Genomic DNA, 17,985 nt, shown 5'->3' with positions numbered 1-17,985 from the left:
ATATCATCAAATGGGTAGACCAGTGTATGACATATGTGACATTGCTCTATGTTGAAATGTGTGATGTGACATGTATCTCAGGCCTACTGATCAGGTTGGTATATCAGAGGTGTCTGCGAGACCCTTTCCTGCGCATTAGTTAAGCGACGGACATCACAGATGACATACACATGCTGAGGCCAAACAGCTGCCTGAAGGACTGCAGCTTGTGGGCAATCATTGACTCCAACTGTGATATTAGTATAATGCAGACAGTATCAACACATACCAAGACTGCTGCCGCAGCCATGACAACATCTGCATTGATGGAACACATAAAGGGATTTGCTGAATTAAGAAACAGGCACACCACCCAAGTATAATGTAGACATCACACCCTATAATCAGAGCAATAGATATGTGACCCATGTGCTGGGGTAGATGGTATGTGGTACATCCACCAGCATGTGGTCAGAGTGCTGACTACTCCCTTGAGTGTAATATGACTACTGCATATGTGAAGGACATGCACATCAGAGGCCATAATAACTTCATGGTTCTCAGCCTTCATCACACCAATAACTGTGTACAATGCATCATTCTTCATGTACCTCCCTACACATGTTTTAGTGATGTGCAACTGAAGTGTACTACATTTGTTACAGTGCACTGTCACGCATCTTTATACCTAGGCATTTTTTTGGAGGAATATACATAACTATCTGATGGTGTGGAACACCAATAGGTTCATAGGTTCATGCGTTTACTAGGCTAATGACCACAAGAGCCTGTTTAAGCCTAGTCATGCATACTAAATCTCTAACATGTTCTAATACCCTTGATAAGTGTAAGTAGGGGCTTGGGAGATGAAACATTTACAAGCAGGAGCCTGGGAGATGAACCATTTACAAGTTGCCTGTGTTCATTAGAGACACAGGTGCTAAACCAGGGATGAATTTCCTGTTCCCCATCCAATTGTCCAAGTTGCACTTGAATTGGTTTTGAAGGAACTCTGGTTCACACTGATAGGGAGGCTGTTCCAAAGATTGGGTAGTCTCTGTGATACATACCTGTCTCTCCAACAGGACTACTTATATCATGGGCAATATTTAAGTCTTTAGAATGGGTAATTCTGGTGCTGTTTGTTTTGTGGATATGATGAAAAAATACAGCAGCACAAACTAAATAAACAAAACCGGCAAGTGAGCAGTAAACAGTACGTCCAGGGAGTCTCCCGCAAACCAAGTGAATACTGTCAGACAAGGAAGACTAAAACTTGAACGCAGCTTTATTAATCAAAATAAAAGCGTTTTCGCTGTCAATATGTTTTGTGGATATGCAGGAGGTCCAGCAATGTGGGGACTGGCCATGTCCTGTATGCCAGGCATAGATGTCCCCTCAAAAGCCTGTAGAAGACAGAATGCAGGGATAGAGCCTTCAGGCAGTCTGCATAGGAAATTTTACGTACACCCTGTATTCTTTTAGTGAAGAACCTCTCTGGACATTCCAATTGCTGGATGTGCCTGATTAGGTACATAACAAAGGGGGCAATGTACTCAATGATAGGTCTGATGAATGTCATATACAGTGGAACAATGACTTCCATGGACTTAGATGCCATTCCTTTGTTTATAAATTGTACAACCTAGAAGGATTTCCTCCGTATTGTAGACACGTGATGGTCAAAGACTAAATTACTGTCTATGTTTGTTCCTAAGTCCTTGACTACTGGGTCAATTCTAAGGGGTGTGCCAATATGATAGCTAATAGGGATGGATGACTTCCCAAAGGATACTATTATGCATTTCCTGGCATTTAGTTTTAGTCCAGGGCTCTGATACGAGTTGCTTGTCTGTGCTAGCCCTTCCTGGAGAACATTTGTGTAGGTGTGGGATTCAATAACAGCTCCTAATTTGCAATCATCTACAAATTTAGTCAGCCCTTGACAATTGACATAGGCCTTGACTTCGGAGAAGTAAATGCCAAAAAGAAGTGGTTCAAGAACTGATCCCTGAGGGATTCCATTTGTGAGTGGCTGTTTTGTAGAGGTGGACTCAGCAGTTCTGAATTCCTGTGTCTTGTCTGTGAGCCATTTGGCTATCCACCAGTTGACAGATGAGTCTGTACCTGAACTCTTGAGTTTGTCAACAAGGTATGAGTAGGCAATTGTGTCAAATGCCTTGGCCATGTCAATGTAGGCACTGTGAACTATTTTGCCCTCATCCATAGCTTCGGTGAACTTCTCAAAGATGTCTAACAGGTTGAGTAATTATGACTGCCCTTGACAAAACCAAACTGAGTTGGGTCTAGTGTATGGAGGTTTACTATATCACTATTGATCATTGACATGATAATTCTTTACATGCCTTTACATATAAAACTATTGAGACTTATAGTTCTGTAGTTTCCAGGGTCTGTAGATGGCCCACCTTTGTGCAGAGGGATGACTGTTTCTGTTGTCCATTCATGGGGCATGAAACATGTTTGGAGGTTAAAGTTAAATAGCAATTCCAGATGCCTGATAGGTCATGTTTCATACTATCTGGAAGACATTCTGGAATATTGTCTGGGCTCACTGATGCAGTGTTCTTGCCCTTAGAGAGTTGTTACACCAGATGCATTTGTGCTACCTGTTCACCCTATGCACACATTGCATACATAGGTGTTTGACAGCATTAACAGCATGTATATCATTCGTGACAATGTGGATTGTACCATAGGTGTATGCCATGCACACAAGGTAATTAGCCTGTATTGCTCATACTATCACACACAGGTATACCAGTGTCCCTCCTAACACATCCTGCCGATATTACAGTACCAAGACAGTGTGTGTGGTTGCCCTCATAGAGTGTGGATGTATCATAATAGTTGTCAAGTGTAGTCCACATCATATATGTTATGTGACAGGCATGGGATTAGTGGTGGTATTATTCTGATATTGTACATGACTGTGGTTGGTTCTTGTAATGTTTGTCATGATCCTTTACCTGTGGCCACCTTGCTGGAAGCCTCTGCTGAGATTATACTCATATTCAGTCAAATCAGTTTGCACAGCTTTCCAGTATGTACCCTACCACAATTGCATGTCAGATCTCTGATAGATGTCCTCTGCATTATTCATTTAAGGATACTTATCACACACACACACACACACACACACACACACACACACACACACACACACATCCTCCCCATTGTCATGGTATCTTGTGTGATAGTCACAGACAACATATTTTCACTGTACAGTCCATACTGTACAATATAGATATGTGTTTGTTGCTTCTGCTATGACCATTTCCCACTGACATGCCATCCTCTGTTGTACATGTGGGAGTTTCACCACCTGTACTCTTTCCCTGTGTTCATTCCTACAATTTATCGATGTGTCCCTTTTCAATACACACACTTCCTCTGAGTGATAATTTTACATGGCAGTCTCATGTCCTTTTACAGATCATTAACTCAGCTTCAGTACCGTATGCCAGGAATGGGATATCACAATACTCTGCATTGTAGGTACACTGTCCTGCACTTTGTTTGGACCATGTACTTCACATTCATACCTGTCAACTGTCCAGATATTCCCAGGATGTTTGGATGTTTTCCTCATCAAATATGTGGCTTTCTGCCATATCACTGAGATGATCTCTGGACTGATGTGACTCAATAATACATACATTTGAGTGCATACCTTTCAACTGCCCTGATCTGTGCAGAATGTGCAGTTTTTCTCTCATATTTGGGTTCTTTTGCTCATAACATTTTTTTCCTGGCAAATCATTGGAATGTCATTACAAAATGCAGTCAGAAATGATGAGTGACATTTGAGTTTGAACCCCCGTGCTCTTCAGAAAGTGCATGTTAATGTACAACCTATATATTCTATCAACTTCCTAAGTGCAATATTAAACATCTGACCCTATTTCTGGCCCTTTGCCCCCCCACACACATTTTTATGGCTTTATCAACATTTCTCACTCTAAGGGGTTGAGAGTGTTACATTCTAAAGGATTCCTATGTGATATTTATATCAAATATGTCCCTATTACTGGATATTTGTCCCCTTATTTAGTTGACCTCTGTGCAGATGTGCTGCATTAAGAGAATGACAGTTATTTGTAAACCCCTGGTGATCATTATGGCATTCTGTACAAATTTGCCCACTGTAGGTGCTCATCTTTACATGGAATTGCTATCCGCATTCACTTACACAAGGTTTCATGGCCAGCAAATACTGTTGCAAGCCGTGAAACCTAGCTGAGGTGCGCCATACCTCATTAATATGCATTGCATGCATAAGCTTGCCGTGCACAGTCAAGCTAACATATGCACTCCATGTAGGTTGTGCATGAAGCCTACACAGAGTTTATTGAATCTTAAGGCATAAGAATGAGTAATTCAAAATGTCAGTAATGAGCTGAGAGATCACAAACTGCTTTCACCTTCGAAAAAGAATCCTGTGCCTTTTAACAGGGTAACCTCTTCTGATTCACTTTTAATTTTTTCAGCTTCACTACTAAATACAGTACAGCATGCATGATTATTTCCATATTTCCCAAGTTTTCAGTCTGGATACAAAACATAATTGCTATTTTCCATGCACTTGGTATATTATTAAGAAGGTATATTGATTGGAAAATGAAGTAATTTAACACTGAAAATGTATTCCATAACCAGACACAGCATACAATTTGTTACATTTCTGATTCTGTTATTTTATGTTGGCTCCTCTTTTCTTATTCTGGAGCTATTTTCCTCGGTGAATTTATTTATTTTATTTTAGTTAACATTTGCTTACCAGGAAGGTCTGACTTAAAATAAAATCATTTTTCAGTGGATGCCCAGGCAGAAATGCTCCAGATGTATGTTTTTGTATGTTTATACATATTACACAATCCCCTGGAGTTAATAAACTCTGCGTAGGAATAGTGTAATTCCTACACAGAGTGCATGATGGCCATGTCCGCAGTTCAATCCTCAGCAGCACACCTTGCATATTAAAGAAGACATGCTACTGAGGGAAAGCCTTGTACATGGTTACTGAATCAGTGCCAGGGGATGTGTTACAGTGTTTGCAAATGTGTAATACACCCCCTGCACTGTGAAAGCACTAAAACAAGAAAAAAGTGTCCCCAGACACTTATTCATACAGTAGTTCAGTTATTTCACACAGGTGGTGTGTTAGAATGTCTGTAACACACACCCTGCACTGTCAAAGTGCCATATGGCACTTAAAGATTTAAATAAAGTGTCCTCGGACACGTATGAATTTGTAATCATTTATGTCACACAGGGGCTGTGTTACAGTATCTGTAACACACCCCCTGTACTGTCAGAGTGCTGTATGACACAGAAAGTAAATGTCCCAATTTGTTTTTTTTTCTTTCATGTTTATTTATTTTCCAAGTTTAAGCATAGCTGAGCATGTTTGCATGGCACAGCACATTGCTCAGTAGTGCTTAAATGTAATGTAAAGCTATATAGAAATGTATAGATGAAATCTTCACAGCCGAGTTAGCTGAATGGTTAGAGTCATGGCTTCATGTGTGGTAGGTGCATGGTTCAAATACCAAGACAGACCATTCAGCTTTTACACTGAAAAGTATTTCTATTTATATGTCTATTTTTTGCCTGGTTATTGATATTTGTTAGTGCAGCTGGTCCAGAATCCCAGTGTCAGTGGATATATGAGGTGAAAAGCCCCAGTTAAACAAAAGTGTCCAATACAGTTCAGTCACACACAAAGGTACAGTAATTAAAGTAAAATACAAACACATAACAATGAAGTATCAATAATAAGTAATTAATGTAAATATATATTTATGTTATCATGTAGAACTTTTGTTTGCCCTTAGCTAAGCCATGCTAAGCACTGCTGAGCCAAACTAAGCAATGTTTAAACAGGACCTGTCTGAGGAATACTTAGCAATGCTCAGCTAGGCTTAGCTAGTTTGAGAAATGCTTAGTAGTCCCATTCTAAGCAGTCATCAGCTCAGCTAACTAGAGTTGCACACCACTAAGCACTGCTAAGCATTTGCCACTTTAAGCATTGCTCAACTCGGCTTAGTGGGTTTGCACACTGCTGAGCTGTGCTTAGCATTTTTGAAAATGGTCCAATGGTGGCAAAGGGTGGGAAAATAGCCTTATTTAAGCTGCACAGGTGAGAATACAGTCAGAACCTGTTGGAGTTTGACCCATGCAGGAACTATGGCAGGAGCTGGAGAGGGAGCATGCCTCCAGGCACAGAGCTGGGGCATTTTGGAGTCCAGGATCATGGCTGGGCTCCTTGTTGAACACCATGATGAAAGACTGCTGCAGGGCCAGTACCGGGGATCTCAATAAAAGTCTGAGTCCTGGGATCATCTGGCACATGACCTCACCATTGCCAATGGAATCACCCGCACTGGTGAGCACGTACACCATCATTATGACCACCTGAAGTGGAAAAAGGGGGTGCTCTTGGCCCAATGGATCCAAGATGCTAGGGATGGGAATGCCCCAGTAGTATGTAAGTATATGACCCATCACTTTGTCATACTGTAGAATGAATATGTGATAGCAGGTATGCATAATGATGTTTTTCCCCCTACAGCTGCAGAGGAGAGAACTTTCTATGTAGAGGCCAACACGGAGTACCTGGTGAGGCAGTGCCGACAGTGTGGTGAGTATATCTTTATCTCTCAATATATAGTGCAATAAATAAGAGTACATTGTTTACTGCCATTAGGTATAGTGTGTTCTGAGTGTACTGCAATAAAATGTGTTCCAGACCCACAATGATATAAGTGAGTAATGCCAGATACTGTGCAATACAGATGAAGGCATCAAACAACTACTATTAATGAAAGAAAGCTAATACTGTAATAATACAATGTAGGAATGACATAGGCATATACTGTAAAACTACTACTCATCTTGTAAAAAAGTACACTGTGATTGAAACCATGAATGTAATAACTGACATTCATTCATCATCTACAGGATATCTAGTACAACTGCATTCAGAATTGGGAATAGGTAACATTGAATAGTGTTAAGCTTGCCAAGAACAAAAATAGGGGATGTGAAGAAGGCCTTAGAATGCCTTAATGAAAGGAAGTATGGATTTGGTTTTATTCATGTCAATGCAAATGATCTCATCTACAAGGACTCTGACTGTTAGTAGGGAACTTGCATCCCTCTCGGATAGCATAGCTTGAACAGGTGTTAGAACATATTTTTCATAAATAACATATAGAAATGAGAATCATGTCACCATGAATGAAAAGATAATTTAGGTAAATACCAAATGAGAAAAAAATGTTCTGTTTTAAAAAATGGAAATGTGTAGAGCATCCAAGCCTAATTTTGGGCACACATGTTCAGACAGGATAGTGTGTACTTGTCAAGATAATTTTTGCAGCAAATATTTTGCAATATTTGAAAAACACAAGACAGGAATTTTGCGAGATCGAAAATGTAACAGTTCACAGATAGCAACATTTGATGCATTTCTGATGGTTGTTAATGCCAAGAGCATTAATAATAAAGTATTTTCTACTGGACAGTTTGTTACGTTCATACAAGATTGATGTTGTTTGTGAAATATGGTTAAAGAACAATGACTTGAAACCAGTTTTGTCAGAGTATAAATATTTTTACTGTAATAGACATTCTAACAAAAATCAGGTGAAGGTGCTTTGATAGGATTAAAGATAGTTATGAGATACATGTTCAGTGATAACACCAATACTATAGATTGTGTAACTGTGACCATAAAGACAACCCTGGAACATATAAGCATTGTTGGAGTATATAGGCCACCAAAGTGAAGTGGTGATGATCTAGAGGAATTCATGCATTTTTGCTTGAAACACAGAAGTATATAATAACAGTGGGTGGAGACTTAAATTTACCCGAAACAAACTGGAATCATATTGATTCAACAGTATTATTAAGGACATTATTCACAATGTATGTTGAGGAAAAACATTTACTTCAAATTGTAAAAATAATCTACCAGGGAATGGAATATGCTAGACTTTGTTTGTGCTCCTAATGAAATTACTGTAACTTCCTGTGAAGTTTAATCAACATTGATGTGCAGTAATCATGGGGTTATACAGGCTAATTTGTTGCTAAATAATTCTGCCAAATTGAAATCTAAATAATGCACAGAAGATTAATAATAGATTATATGGAAGCAAAACATTCACTATGTAAAACTAATTGGAATGATACATTCAGTGGCAAAAATGCAGAAGGAATGTAAAAAGTTTTGAAAGAGAAACTGAATACAGAAAATAAAAAAAAAAAATTAACATCAGGATCTAGGTAGACAATGTCTGGTCATTAGTTTCATAATAGGTTCATTAGTTCATATAAAGGCTATCTGCCTTTATAAAGCCTATAGTATAGTTATGTGGCTTTCCTTTCGCCCTTTGAATAAAAAAATAAAACTACTATATTTTCTGTCCCTCTGTCAAGCAGTGACACCTGAAGTAATCCCTGGGTATATCTGCGATCTCCATCGCTAATGGTTCTAAAGGATTCCCCCTTTTTGAGGTAAACATATTCATCAAATCTGGGTTTGACATATATGTAATCTTCAGCACAAATGGCCTTTGAAGTGATATCATAGTCACTTCTGAGCTGTAGTGAGCTGTATCGCAGTATGACAGCAATTGACATAGACCCTCAGTCCTTTTGGTGAGAACTTTTTGGCCCCTTTCGGCTGCATCCTTAGTCTGGTTTTCAGACTCAGAGCTCATCAGGTCACTCTCAAATCTCATATCTATCAGAGTACATGGGGGGTACATGCGACTACCTCCCTTGATCTAGATGTAGTGTCCCAGGTGATCAGGTTGATCTTCGATACTGATCCTTAGCTAACTGAGTGTCATTCATGATCTTCCTTGACAACTACTGTCATGAGTTCCCTGATGAGAACCCTTGTGACTTTCCCCAGAGACTGATGTCCGTTTGACTTGGGCTCAGGGTAACCTTGGTTTTTTTATGTAAGGTTGATTGTATTCTTTTGGCGACTGGCAGGGGGCTCTGCACCAGGCACAGGCCATGGCTTAGGCAGGCAGTGGAGGATTCTGTGCTGGCCGCTTGTGAGGCCGACTATCAGATGTGTTGCAGTCATCTGCAAACTTTGTCAGCCATTGTAAAACTGTGTTTTTGCTTGTACTTCAGAAAAGTAGAACTTGAAGAAAAAGGACACCAGGACTGACAGGGACCCAGGGACTGACACCGTGGGACACCACTCGGTGACATGGGTTCTGTCGGCTGACATCCAGCAACCTGACCCTGTTCTGTGGGGTTTGTTCAAGGTGATGATCTTTGTGATGTATGGGTTTACATTCAAGCTGATGAGGCTGATGTGGTGGGGTTGGGTGGTGAGGCCTTTGCCAGGAGCGAGTAGGGAGGGGTGTACTGCCTTCATCAATGAATGCCTTGAGTTTAGAGGCAGAATCAACCTGAAAAAGCCAAGGCAGGATCTTGAAAGTCTGGGAAACTGGTTTGACAAACAAAACTTCTGCAAGTCCAAAGTCTGCAAGTGAGTTCCATTATTATCTATGAGCTCCAGGGCGGTAATTTCATAGCTTGTGGGGGCTTACGCCCGCCTAAATTTCTGTGCAGTGAGGAGCGTCTGTGGGAACACAGGGGCAGTCAGTGCGGACTTAATCACTTAGTGGGCGTACTCCTAAGGGTGGGCTTTAATTCCTAGGCTGAGTATTAACAGCAATTCTAATTGTCGGGGACACTAAGCGATCCATGGATGTTCATCCGTCCATGGCATGCATGTTTTTTGCCGGATGGGCGTTGTTTGCACTAGGGGGCTGAGATCTTTGGGGGGGCTGTCAATCCTGGAAGATCCTCCTGGGAATAGGGGAGGGGGAGAAGTTTGCACTGAACCTGTAGCCACAGCATGTTAAATGTGTGTATTTTTCAGTAATTTCACATCATTTTGAACTAATCTCTGCATCATGGGGTTTCCTCTAGGTTTTCTAAATAGCTCTAAAAGGCCTTATGATTGTCTTTGCCTAGAGTTTGTTTTTTTTCTCTCAAAATTTGCCTTGGATGATTTTATTGAGCTCTCTTAGTTTTACTTATAATGATCAAAGGTGTCTTACCTTTCAAGGATTTTGCTCTATCTTGTAGTAGCTTCCTCCTTTTGTTGTAGAGCTTGTTTATGGCTGGGAGGATATATTTCCATATGAACAAGACATTTGGTTAAGGTTGTGAGACAAAAATATAAGAAATGGAAAAGAGGTTGAAATACAACTTTGAAAACTGAAATAAACAAACTGGACAAGCAAATTTAGCATAGTGTGAGACAAGATGAAGAAAATGTTGAATAATATTTATATAAAGATATTGAGCATAGTAGTAATTCATTTTCTAGATACGCAATGGTTGGAAAGAGTAAAGACATACAAACTGATAAAATGTGTTTATATTCTAAATTTTATTCTCAGACACAACAGATTATAGATATATTTATAAAATCATATGCAACATAGTTTGGCTCCACAAAAGGAGGCAATAAGTTGTTCTAGTGACATCCAGGTAACCTCAGATACTGGAATCAAATATATTATATTGAAAAAGCGCTATGCAAACTGGATCCAAACAAAGTACAAGGAAGAGATAGAATTAGTAATATTGACCTAAAAACACTTCTGCAAAAACATACAATACCATTATATTTATTAATTACTAGGTCATATAAATATGGGGAGATTCTTCAAGACTGACTATATGCACTTGTTAAACCTGTATTTAAGTGAAAGTGGGAAAGTGGGAGTAGGACAAACTTAGTGTCATACATACCCTTAAGTCTACTTTTATATTGTGGACAAATAATGGAGGAGGTAACATTGGATAAGTTATTGTCAGAACTATAAAGGCTGGGATTTGAAACCATATATCAGCATGCACATATTGAAAATAAATCTATTACCACCTGTAACATGATGCTTTATATAAATATAATAACTTATATGAATGAAAAATTGTGCTGTGAAGTAATTTATATAGATTTAACTTAAACATTTCATTAAGGTAACACATAAAGCACTGATCAATAAATTAGAACAGATAGGTATTAATGTACTGTTGATAAGATGGATAGCTACATGGCTTGCAAATAGGACATAGCAAGTATCATACAACAATTAGACATGTGAACTTCTTGGCTAATGTCGGGGTGCCCCTTAGGGCTCTGTACTAAGCACATACTTGTTTAGATTGTATCTTTCAAATCTATCTTTTTCATCTGAGGTGTTCTACAGTCTTTATTCAAATTATTTGAAATTGAGTAATTTGATTACATGTGTTATAGATAGGGTATGTCTGCAAAAAAATTGACTAAATTGACCAATTGGGCACAGGCGAATAATATGCTAATAAATACATCAAAAACTAAGCATATGATATTTGAGAGGCATAAACTGAAAGGTGGATATTTAATACAACACACAGTGACTGAAAATGTAGATTCATTTAAGGACCTCGGTATATGGGTAGATCCAGCGTTGAGTTTCCATTTAAAGACCTTGATATTTTGGTAGATCCAGCTTTGAGAGTTTTTTTTTTCTATCAATCAATTGATTAATGATAGTTATAGAACTATATGTTGTATAAAATGATTTATAAAATGTCAGAAATCAGAAATGATGAAGTCCTTGATTGTTCGTTACATTAGACCCAAACTTGATTATGGAATAGCAATATAGAAACGTTATAAGAAAACAGGTATGAGTAAACTAGAAAGAGTATAGCAGAAATATACCAAGAGCATCCATGGATGTGAAAATGTAAGTTATTATGAAAGACTAAAATATCTGAACTTGTACAATGTCTCTTCTAGATATTTAAACTGCGGTGGTGGTGCTGCGGTAGCATTGTCGCCTCACAGCTAGACGTTGTCCCATTCGATTCTCAGCTAGAGCGTCTTCTGTGTGGAGACATGCATGAATGGGCATGCCTTTGTTGAAGGTTATGCATCAGGGATTACAACTCAACACGTAAAAATCTACTGCCAATCATTAGCGGACTGGAGTTCCACTGTGGTGACCCCTACCCGGGAAAAGCCAAAAGACACAAACAAAATCTTATTCAGATATATAGGGCATGTAGAGACGACTACCTCTGGGAATGTTTAGGGTTATCAAATAGTAGTAGAGAATCATCAGATAACCTATGTAGAAGATTCTATAGCAATGAGAAGTGTACTAATTGGTTCTATGTGAAAGCAGCTGATACACGGAATAGAATATCAAATTACATTAAAGCAATCAATAGTTTTGATATTTTTAAGAACAGCCTGCATGGACACTTACTATGGGAGCAACTGTTTTGGCATATTGGCAAGCTAGAACGGCATTAATGCCCATGCTAGAAATATCTGTATGTATGTATGTATGATACAATGAAAAGAAAATGACAGTAACATCATTGAGCACAGGGAGAAAAGCTTCATACATTAAGATATGATACAGGAAAAAAATAACAGTAATATCATTGAATATATATAAAAAGGCAAATAAAAAAAAACATTACATAACAGTAGGCATTCCAAAACAGCAAAAAGGTATGTAAGTTGAATCAAGGTTGACTCAGTAACAGTACATGGTCAGGAGCAGAAATAATTGTATATGCAAATTGCTGCATTACGGTTGCTGAAAGTAAATATTGTATATAATTTCAGAGAATAGTACAGGGTGGTGAAACAAATTGGAAGACAGTGTTAGCTTGCAGAAAAGGTTACAATTCAAAATATCACTGTTTTAAAATAATCATGTCATCACATCATAGAAAGATAATCTGAAGTGCAGGAACATATTTAGATTAAAGGGAGTTCAGTGCAACAGTTAGATACAATAATGAATTATGCTGCAGTAGGACTGGTTTCAGATACAGGTAGAGTTCATAGAAAAGGTAGTGGAGGAGAAAATAGATAGATGGGAAGAAGGGCAAATGAGAATTTTGTGGAAATGTTTAGATGTATTTAGAATATTTGAGCATTATATGTGACATGATTTTAGAGTATGATATATGTTAAAGGGTGAAGATAAAATGTGGTATATTTTATAGATGTTTCTTCACTTGCTTTTTTGAAATTAGGCTTTTTTAGCTATTACTCTCAATTGGTGAGGGATGGAATTCCATAGTTTTGCAACATAATTTGAGTCATACCTCTCAACCTCTGAGTGCAAGAAATCTGGACAAAGTCTGACAAAATGGAGGGACAAAGGCCCAAAAATAGGGACAGATTTTCAATATTGCTTTTATGTACTTAGAAAGTGGATAAATTAACAGGGTTTGTGTTAATATACATTTTCTGAAGGATTTAAAGTCTGAAACTCAAATATATGTTATGATTTGGTGACTTAAAACCTCAGATCATTCCAGTGATTTGCCAGAAAATCACAAATTTTATGAAGAACAGACCAAAAACATGAGGCAAAAATCTGAACAGTTGAGTGGAATGATTAGAGTACAGAGAGTCATCTGCAGAGTTACTTGATTTGTTTTTAAGTAAGAGAAGTGATTTGGTATAGGGTAGGTCTCTAGTTAGTAAGCAGTGTTGGAGGATGTGCTGTAAGGTAGGGGAGTTAATCAGGTTTGTAATTTAAGGTACTTACAGTCAATATAAATAGGTGGGTAATAACAGAGCTATAAATCTTATATTCCAATATAACATGTGGTAGATTGATTTATTTCTTTTCACCACAGTCTTAAAATGTATTCTGCATATTCTAGGTCTTAGAATGGTGACCGGTTGTATTTCACACCTATTATTCAAAAAATTGATTTTATAAAATTATATTTGATTGCAGACATGTACTCCTTGCTATTATACTCTACGTCTTGCATAGAGTTAGAATAATTTTATTTGCTCCATATGTAACAGGCATATTTATCTCATATCAACTAGTATCTTAACTTATCGCTTGGGAAAGATTACTGTTTACTGTTCAACATGCTTTAAATTAAGTAGGTAAGTCACCAGTGCTACATGAGAATTTTAACTCATATTCATTTGTTAGCTATATTACTGTTAACTCATATATTACTTATAGTTAATCTCAACATAGCAAACATTATACTAATTCCTTTCTTTCACTCAACCATAGAGTAACTGCTTGTTCTTAGGTAACTTCTTCCATTAATCACATGGATATTCTCATGTGAAAGTGACAATGGAAGCTAAACCTCTGGACATGGAATCTCACTTTATGCTGGGGAAGGAGTCTCAGTCACTGATGAGGTGAATATGGTAAAGTTGTTGCCCGCTTTCATTTTGTTGAGTTAATATAAATGAAGGTTGTGATATCTTGGAAGTGATAGACTGTCTTGATACAGGTACGCACACACACACACACACACACACATATATATATATATATATATATATATATATATATATATATATATATATATATATATATATATACATTTCTATTTATATAAAAAATATATATATATATATATATATATATATATATATATATATATATATATATATCTATATATATATATATATCTCAAAACATACAGACAAACAACACTCCAAGTTGTTAATTTTTGTACATAGTCTTACAGTAGCTTTGAGCATTTGAATATTTCCTGGTGTTTTCTCACACTTGCACTTTATTTCCCATTTGCAGTTATGTCATAGGTTCATAGGAGGTTACTAGGCTATTGTTCCTAAGGCCTCTACAAGCCTAGCCATGTTATATACTTGTTCCCTTATGGGTCAAGATATATAGTCTATGTTTGCATGTGAATCTAAGATCAGCACTAGGTGCCCCTGTCTAAGAGGGACATAGGTGAAACTCCCAGTGTAAATTTATGGTTTCCCATCCAAATGTCCAGGTTACTCTTAAATAAGGTCATTGAGGAGCTCTGTTTTACATTAATTGGGAGTTTGTTCCAGAGGAGTGGCAATCTCTGGGAGACATATCTGTCTCTCCAGCATGTCCTGTTAATATTGCAGGCTAGGTTAAGATCCCTAGAGTGAGTGAATCTTGTCCTATTGGATTTGCAGATCTGCATGCAGCAGTTTCATCAAGGCAGGGTCTGTGACTGTTATGTAGGCCAAGCACAAGTCACCTCTAAGCAGTCTATATGATACTGAGTAAAATGATAGGGCCTTCAGTCTGTCCATTGTAGGTCATATATTGTAGGCCCCAAATTTTCTTGGTGAGAAACCTCTGAGGTCTCTCAAGATGTTGCAGATGTCTGGTGAGGTACATACAGAGGGAATAATTGTACTATATTATTGCTCTGATGAGACCTGAGTACAGGGGAGTTTTAGCCTCCTTAGCTTTGGATGCTATACCCTTGGTTATGAGGTGTATGACGTAGTAAGCCTTCCTTACAACTCTGACACCTGATGATCAAAATTAAGGCTATATCAACTTGTTTCCTAAATCTCTCACCACTGAGTTTGAACTTAGGGGGGTATTATTACTGTTGTAATCAGCAAGGGTATCTCCTTTGTAAAAGGTGATGATAATCCATTTTTTTGCATTTAGTTTAACTCCATGGCTTTGACACAAATCATTTTTCTGTGTAAGCCCATTTTGTAGTATGTTGACATCTTTGGTAGATTCAATGATTGCACCCAGTTTGTAGTCATCAGCAAACTTGGTAAGCCATAGGCCATCTATTTTCACCTGGACTTCTGAAAAATAGATACCAAACAGTAAGGGGCTTAGCACAGATCCTTGTTGAACACCACTTGTAGCAGGTCTGCTAGTAGAGTAGGCATCCCCATTTTGACTCTATGTGTACTGCTTGTGAGCCAGTTGACATCCCAGTTAGTGATGTAAGGGTTAATCCCCAACTGGGTGAGTTTCTCAATGAGGCCTGAGTGAGGGATTGTGTCAAAGGCCTTGGCTAAATTGAGATAGGCAGTGTGAACTATTTTGCTTTTATCCAGGGTCTTGGTGACATTCTCAAGGAAGTACACCAGGTTTAGTATGCAAGATTTAACCTTAACGAATCCAAACTGGGTCAGGTCAAGAGTTTGAAAGTCACCTATATCCTTGTTGATAAAGTCCATGATGATTCTCTCCATGGCCTTGCATATAAGGCTGGTTAGGATTATGGGTCTATAGTTCCTGGGGTCAGTTGAGAAATCCCCTTTGTGCAATGGGATTACAGTTGCTGTTTTCCACTCAACTGGAACAAAGTCAGTGCTTAGGCTGAGATTGAAGAGTGTGCTCAGTGGTTCTGGTAACTCTTGTTTTAGACCATTTAATAAGCAGCCCAGGATGTTGACCACTCCCAAAGTGGCTGTGTTTTGCCTTGGAGAGATGACCTGCTCTCTGGAGATACTAGGTAGAGGACTTGTGACAAGTATGCCATGGGGTATGATTGGTAGGGACAGGGGGTGCAGGTTGGCGATGTCCTCAGGTTCAGTATTAAGTGGTACCATCCACAGCTAGTTCAATACAACGTTGGGCTTTCCATTTTAGATTTTGGACATAGCTAAAGAATGCTTTGTGATCTTCCTAAGCTAGGAATGCTAGTTTAGTTTTGTAATTAGCTTTAGAGGACTTTACAAGATGTCTATTCTGTTTGTTTATTCTTTGGAGGGAGTTCTTCTTTTGCTGAGACCATTCCCTCTTGTTTTATTGATAGCAGTTTTTTTCTGTTATTGTATAACCCATTTATGCTGGATGTCCACTGGGGTGGCCTATTTTTTTGTGAGGATCTTGATTTGATCCATTTTGGTATGGCTGAGTCTATACATTTGTATAGGTGTTTACCCAGGACATTTGCATACACCTTAGTATAGGGGTCATTGCTGTCAGTGTTGGCAGGGAGTCTGAAACTGCTGGCATTGCTCAATAGGCTATAGTTTGCTTTGAAGAAATTTTAACATTTTTGCCCCTGAGGGTGGGTCAGGTACAATCATTACTTCGAACAAGACTGATTTATGATTGGACTTTACCAAGGAAGGCCCAACACATGGGGTTGTGCAGGGATCCCCCATGTTGGTAAGCACTATTTCAAGGATGTTAGAGCCCCTTGTTGGGGTGTTGACTATCTGCTCTAGAGCATTTATGTTAACAAAGTCCAGGAACCTTTGTGTGAGCGCATTTATGGTCATATATATTACCCAATCAATGGAAGGATAGTTAAAGTCAGCCATGACCAGGGTATTTGGCTGTACTGAGAGTGACTCAAGTAGGTCCAGGTAGGCTGTGTGGTTTTCATGGCTCACTGCAGTGGACCCACATCTAACAATGACATGAAGGAGGTATTTTCTAAAGTTAGTTGGACTTGGAGTAACTCAAGGGAGTTGTACTGTTTAACCAATCTAGATGTGTATTTGTCTTTAATGAAGATGGATGTTACTCCTCCCTTTGATTTTCCATGTTCATTTTGTGGTCTGAACATGTGGAAGGCATTATAGCCCTGCATGGCTGGGGTACTGTCTGAGACCTTGAACCATGTCTGTGTCACTGTGCAGACATCAGCATCTTCCAAGGTGAGAAGTGAGTGCAGTTTCTGATTTAGACTCTTTAGCATTAAGCAGCATAACCCTGAGTTTGTTTCTGGAGGATATTTTTACATAGGGAATTTTGTTCTTATGACATTGCCTAAAAAAGGCACTATGGGAAGGAAACTACCTTTGCCAGTAACCTGTCTAGAGCTGACAGGTGAAGACCATTGCTGGCAAAGCAGAGTAATCTGTCAATCATATCACTGCATGCTGTCATATACTGTATCCCCCTGGAGTGACACCAGGGAATAAGCCAATTGTTGAAGTCAATCATTTTTGTTTGTATTGTGACATCATCCTGGGTGAGGGAAGAATGCTCCTTAGGGCTAGTGACATACGTGCCTGGGGCATGTAATCTGAAAGCTCCATCATGTCTCTCTTCCTATAGTCCAGTGAGGCATTCCAACATGGACTATGACAGAGTTATAACAGTACTTGCTGTTGAGAGGCTTGAGTGCGTGCTTGATTTGACAGATCCTGGCACCAGACAGCCA

The sequence above is a fragment of the Protopterus annectens genome, chromosome 2.part2 (genome assembly GCF_019279795.1).
Source record: "Protopterus annectens isolate FY-2018-M chromosome 2.part2, PAN1.0, whole genome shotgun sequence".
Taxonomy (NCBI): Eukaryota; Metazoa; Chordata; order Ceratodontiformes; family Protopteridae; genus Protopterus; species Protopterus annectens.
This window is presented reverse-complemented; position numbering follows the sequence as displayed.